Here is a 7250-nt window from a genome sequence, read left to right as displayed (position 1 = left end):
TTGCCTGGGAACTAGAAGTCAAATGACCAGAAATGATGTAATTCTGCAAGCTATCCCAGCAATAATATTTTAAATATTTTGAGAAGTCTCTTACTGAGACAGAGCATTCTGTATTCTATCTTGGACTTGACAACGAGAACCATTCACCACATCATCTGCCTTGCTCGATTAGTAAGTTTTTAGGGTATAGCAGTTTTCTTAGATACAGTCAGGAATATAGTGAAGTTTAGTTCAATTATTACTTTTTATCTTAATTATCTGAGTCTGTCCTTCAATGTTATTTTAAATATTTCCTGTGTTTTGAACTCTGATGTCACTGTGAATGTATACTTAGTATTTTCTTGTTATTTTATTATTCATTAAATATATTTAAACCTTTCATTGTGGCTGATATTTGTAGAGGCATTTAACTTTTGAGAGTACTTGCATATTTATTTGGTGACACTGTGGGCTACTCCTAATAGCCATGCTCTTGGTCAAACTATCATTTGTATTAAATGTTAATATTACACAGTAATATTGGTTACCCTTTGTTAAGGACCTTAAAGTAGCTGTTGGAGTGACTGGTGGCAGTGGAAACTAACTTATAGTCTGGGCAGAAGGGGACATAGCTAGTAAACTTGCCCCAGCCTTTCACAGGTGTGTGTGTGTGTGTGTGTGTGTGTGTGTGTGTGTGTGTGTGTGTGTGTGTGTGTGTGTGTGTGTGTGTGTGTGTAAATTAAACCTCAAAGAGTGTGTGCGTCAGCTACTTGGGCAGGGACACGAAGCACTGGTTAGACAGAGAGGGTGCTGGAGGGCTTGGTTTGGTCACTCAGCTGAGATCTCAACTCTATATCTTTGCCAGTGGGGAGTCTTATTGGGGATCATGAGGAAGAGTGAGAAGCCAGCCTTGGACTGACTGTGGTCTCTATGTGCTCTTAAGAAAGATTGCACTTGATGCAGAGAGCTGCATCTGGAAATACTGCATGTGTATATGTTATCCTCCCAGTGAACATCCCCCCACAGGTGCCAGTGGTGAGGATTGAGGCTCCTTGGATTATTGGTCCACAGGTGGGATATCCACGTCCCATGGCTTCATACTGTTTTTTTTATGGTTTGTGATGTCACTTTTTTCAAATAGATCCATTAAATGTTGACTTGTTTAGACATGTACCTAAACAATTTTAAAACAGTACACGTTACTGCAATGTAATGAACTGCACTTGAGCGCAATGTCTCAAACGAAGCAAAGCATTTCTAATGTTTTATTACAAGCCATTTTAGAATGTGTTGAGACTAGGACCCTTATCTGGTGTTTAATAACAACAACTCTGTCTATAAGGAAAAAAAACTTATTTAGATATAAACAGTGCTTAGAATTATTTTCCTCGGCACACTGATAGAGTCAGTGCAACAAAAAGTTTTCCTCCCAGAGTGCAGTGTCTTACCTTAAAGTACCTGGGTCAGCCTACTAATAAACCAGACAATTTCTGCAAGGGAATACCCAAAGGCTTTGGGATAAATGGCACCCTGAATTTTAATAGTCTCCCTTGCAAAGCTGCACATGAGAAAACTCCAGTGGTTCCTAAAAAAACCTGGGAACACTATTCTTAACCACTGGGGCCTATCCTACACTGCTTGAAAAGGGAACTACTCAAGTAGAAAAACACCATCTTGCAGAACACAGTTTACTTCTCCCTGCCAGAAGCAGACAAGACCATCACCACAGTCATTTCAGACATTGGGGAGCACACTTAGGCACCCTAAAGGTGCAGAGTATCTGGACCCCAGAACAAAGAAAACTACAAATAAACCAGAAACAGATAGCAGTCCTAGCCATCAAAAGACTTTCAATACAACCTGAACCCAGAGACACTACAAATTTTACTTATGTGGTACAAAAACAAATAAGGGGAACCATTCTTACCCCTGTGCAGTCTTGCTATGAAAATTTAGCTACTGGCACAGGGTTTACAATGGACACTCGTAGCATTCTGCATTCCAGGTCAGAATAACACCCTAGTAGACTCTTTGAGCAGGGATCTTCTAGACCCCAATGGTGTCACAAGAGAGATTTTCTTGGACCTCGCCCATTAATGGAGTCAACCCTGCATAGACCTTTTCACCTCTCAACAGAACAGATAACTACAAAGACTCTGCTCCAGAACCCAACAACTAGGGACATGGAGAGCAGATGACTTCTCCAAATGTACAGCTCTCTTCCTGTATGCCTTTCTTCAACTGGCCATGATTCCCATGTCATTGACGAAAGTGAGGTCAGACAGGCCAAGCTCGACAGTCATAGCCTCCTTGTGGCCAAGGTAACACTGGTTCTCCCTCATCTTGACTATCAGTAGGGGGAGATATTACATTCTCCCACAGGCAACAGATTTTACTCACCCAACTAAAAGGGTCTGCTGTCCACCCTTAAACAGCATGAAGGATTGGTATTTGACCCCAAATAAGGCAAATTACTCTACAGAAGTGCTATCTGTCCTGAGAGAAGGAAAAAAGCCCACTACCAGAAAGTCATAGTTATCCAGCTGGAAAAGGTTTTCTTTTTGGTACAAGAACAAAGACTCCAGTCCTTGTCATGCAAACATTAATCTAGTATTGGAATACCTTTCAGGGTTGTTTCACCAGGGCCTTTCTTATTCCAGTATTAAGGTGCATGCTTCTGCCATTTTTGCCTGTATGACTTGCCCCCCCCAATCTATTCTCACCCCAACTTGAAACAATCTCTAAAAAGGGATCATACATCTCAGGACTCCCAGATGAATACCCCACCTGGGATTTAAACTATATATTAGAAAAACTTTCCTTACCACCTTCTGAGCCAGAAGCTTCAGCTCCTTTAAAGAGCTCACTTGGAAGACCACCCTACTGATGGCCATCACCTCAACCAGGCGGGGTCTCAGAGCTACAAGCCCTGATGTGCAAAGAACCCCTCACTGGGTAACTCTTAAAACTAACCCTTCTTTTATGCTCAAAGTAGTATCAGAACTCTCCTTGAATCAATATATTAACTTCCTGGTGTGCTTTCCAACCTTCTGTGCAAATTCTACATTCCCTGGATGTACACAGACAGACCAGGTATTACCTTCAGGACAAAAGTTCCATAATTGGGCAGATCAATGCTAGTGGTCTGCAGAAGGAAGAGAAGGCAGACCCATCTCCATACAGAATCTTTAAAAGGATAGCCAACTGCATTACTTTCTGTTATGCCCATCAGGGATGACTGCACAAGACACAGGGTAACTACCACTGCCTTTCTTAAAAGTCTCCCTACCACATGGACATCTGTCCATACCTTTACTAAACAAAATCATTTAGGCAACGGCCAGAGACTAGGACAGGTCTTGCTATTGCCACCCTACAGAACCCATTTTCTCAGGGGCCTCCAGACAGCCCACACTTCCTCCTCTTATCTGCTGGCCTCTCTCCCATTCCTGGGGGGAGAGCGTCGCTGGTGAGTAGTTACTACTCATCATCATCCCCCTACTTTTACTACAAGTACCCCCATGGTTAGAATATTCTCTTATCCTTGTATAAAACTAACATCTGGTAGTGTAGTGCTGTTCTCGGGCATCACTCTGCTGTTTACTACCTAGAAAGGCCTGAAGATGGCACCGATAGATGGCCCTCATACCATGATGACCAGCTTCAAAGACTTGTAGAACCATAAACTTAAAGAGATACATATTATCAGTTTCCTTTACTTAAATAATGTATTTGTTTCTACACATCTCCTTATCCCCGATAAATGGTCACCTACACGTTCTTTCAACTTTTGATTAATCTCCATGCTTCATACTTTGCCCTATATAGATATATATATATATATATATATATATATATATATATATATTTTTTTTTTTTTTTTTAGATTCACAACTACCATAAACTTGTGAACATTACCCTACACTAAACTATACACACACCACTAACTATCCACTTAACTTAACCCAAACCCTAAAGTCCGTCACTATCGCACACTCACCTCACCCGCGTCCTAACCCTAACTCTCCTAACCCACCCTAACCCTCACATCCACACAATCGCACATATCTAACCTGTACTCTAACCCTAACTAACCTAACCCACACTCAATCGCACACTTACCTGAACCCGACCAGTAACTTTCCACCACAGTGCTGAAATAGGAAAAAATTTGGTTTTCTGTTGCTTCGATATTTTCAGCTTTCGCTGAATAGGGGTCGATATTAGAACATTCGAAGTTTTGAAACTTCAATGTTCTAATACACACCTGAAAAATAGAAGTGACTTATCCAGGATTAAATGGCATGTTAGTATTAAGCCTGTAGTAAAGGAATTATATAATTAGGTTAGATAGTAATGAATTGATGTGCCTTTAATTATTAGCTGCTATAGTATATCATGTAACTTTTTAATTGATTTTATGCATGTGATCTTAAAATATAGTATAAATGTGAGTTGTCTCAACTTGATTAAGCATTAAAATATGCCACAATGCAGCATGAAAGGCAGACGTGGTAAAAAATAATTTTAAATGAGAATACAGTTGAGCGCTTTTGTCCAACACAATCATATGGACTTCAGAACTAATTAAAACCATAAAAACACATTCATTAAATAATCAAATCATGGAACCACATGACTCAATCCAACAAATTGAAAAGAACTGAGACTAAATATTCATGAAGTGTTTAAATACTTGGGAGTAAAAGAAATCTGAGTAGGGACAAACAATACAGACTATGTTAAAAAACTGATAAAATTGCAGGAAAAAGTGTAACCACCATCACAGAATTCATGCATTAAAACAAAATGTACCACTAAAAACTAAAGCTTAGCTTTTTTGAGAGGATAGCTCTTTCTGTTCGTTCTATATATGAAATAAAACAAAGCAAAAGAACGTATACAGTAATTAGAGCTGTGAACAAACAGCTGCAATGAAAACATTAACTGATGATAAAAATGCTATTAAAAGTGCAGATAATGGTGGCGGAATAGTGGTTTGAAATAGAGAGAGTGGGGCTAGTTGATATGGGGGCAGGTTGATACAAACGCTTTCTTACAACTACTGACATACTTGCGTGCAGAAGGTTTCGTGCAGGAACCTGCTTTTCACCACCCTATCTTATGGTATAAAGTTTGTTCCAGTTGTTGTTAAATGGACAAAGTCTTTGTGATTTTTGTGTTTTGAGAGAGATTCCCAAAATAATTTGACTATCACTTTCATAAGACATGTTGTAGGTAAGGTAGGAACTTTAGCTTAGCACCATATTCTTTTTATGTAAATATGATGCATAGATGACCTGGTGCAAGATTTTTATTGTTCTGTGCTCCTATTTTGAGATGCAGATGAATTTGTGTAGTGCAGTGTGTAGGGGGTATTTGATACAGTAGCCATGGGGTTAGTTGATACTGTATCAACTAATCCCTTTTATAGTAAAAAGTTGCAAGCAAATATTGTCTAGGAATCTATGATATTTTAGGACTAGTATCGGACATGTTTTCAAGAATTATGGCCTAGACCTTGGTCTCAATATTCTTATCACTAGTCTTTTAGGCCTACGGCACCACTAACCATACCCATTACTTTGTCCTAAGTTGTACTGCAGAACTTGGTCATTAAACCATAATTGACTTTAAGAATAAGCTATTTGGTTTAGTGGCATGGGCTTAATCTGAAATGATACATTTTTTATGTTGTGTAATATGTTTAATTATTGTAATTATTTTCAAACAGTAAAAACATCTAAAAGAAAAACTTTGTGAGGTACTGCACTGGATGCTCTGCAACGAGCTTCAGAAGTGCTTTCTCAAAACCGATCCCTTTGAACTGTTGCAACAGCATACAGCATTGATAAAATTACATTAAATCGATATTGCAAAAAGGTTAAAGCTAGCAATACAGGAGCTAACAAGGGTGCAGATTTACCAAATATGGTGAATGGTCAGTCTTCTGGCATCATGTTTGGATATTCCCGACTAAGACGGCTATTTACAGAAGATGAAGAGCAGCAACTTGTCAGTTATCTGATCAGTGTCTCAAAAATGATCTTTGGATTTCCCCCGAAAGAAACAAGAATGCTTCCATATGAATATGCCAAAAATCTTGGCAAGGAATTACCAGTCATGGAATGTAAATTTATCTGGTGTCAACTGGTTTTCTGGTTTAATGGAGAGACATAAGACTGTTTTGTCAGTTAGAACCCCTGAAGCAACATCCTTAAGGTGCATGATGAGTTTTATTCGGACCAATGCAAATTTTATGACAACTTGGAAAGTTTATACAAGCGATTCTATTTTGAGCTGTAGTGTATATGGAATGTAGATGAGACAGAACTGACAACAGTTTAAAATCCTGTTAAGATCATAGCTCCTAAAGGGATCAAACAAGCTGGAGCTGTAACCAGTGCAGAGTGGGGATTTTTGGTAACATTATGCTGTGCAGTCAAGGCCTTGGGTCATGGTGTGCCTCCCATGTTCATCTTTCTGAGAGTCAGATATTGTGGATGGCTCAGTGGTGCAGTGCTTAGCATGGTAACCTCACAGCAAGACATTCTCCAGTTTGATTCTTGGCACAGATGCCTTCTTTGGAGAATCTGCATGTCCTCCCTGTGTTCATGTGGATTTCCTCCAGGTGCGCCAGCTTTCTCCCACATTCTAAAGGCATGCCTCTGGAGCATTTCTCCCTGGGCCTCCTCTGAAAATGGACTTTGTCCCAGTTGGACTTTCCTGGTAAACAAATGTTAAATAAATTAATAAAATAAAATAAATAAAATGAGCATATGGTCGATGGAGGCATACCTGGCTGTATCGAAGCCTGCCACAAGTTGAGCTAGATGACTAAAGAAAAGTTACTGGCGTTTTTGCTGCATTTTGTTAAACATAGGAAGTCAATTATAAATCAGACTATTCTACTGCTGCTGGACAATCACGAATCACATTTGTCTGTCAAATGCATACAATTTGCTGAGAATAATGCAATTAATCTTCTGTCCTTTCCTCCTCATTGTTCTCACCGACTAAAGCCGCTGGATCGTTCAGTATTTTCCACTGAAGCGATTCTACAATGTGCAATGTGACGCCTGGTGCAACAGCCATCCTGGACAGCCCAGCAGCCTCTTGACATCCCATCCGTTTGTTCCACTACTTTTACTTTGGCCATGACACTGGCAAATATTCAAGCTGGATTCAAAGCTACAGGGAGTTTTCCATTTAATCAGTTTAGTTTAGAATAAGTGATGCTGAGTTTCTGCCATCATTAGTCAATGGGGAAA

The sequence above is a fragment of the Protopterus annectens genome, chromosome 9.part0 (genome assembly GCF_019279795.1).
Source record: "Protopterus annectens isolate FY-2018-M chromosome 9.part0, PAN1.0, whole genome shotgun sequence".
Lineage (NCBI taxonomy): Eukaryota > Metazoa > Chordata > Ceratodontiformes > Protopteridae > Protopterus > Protopterus annectens.
The sequence above is the reverse complement of the archived record's forward strand: the minus strand, read 5'-3'. Positions refer to the sequence as shown.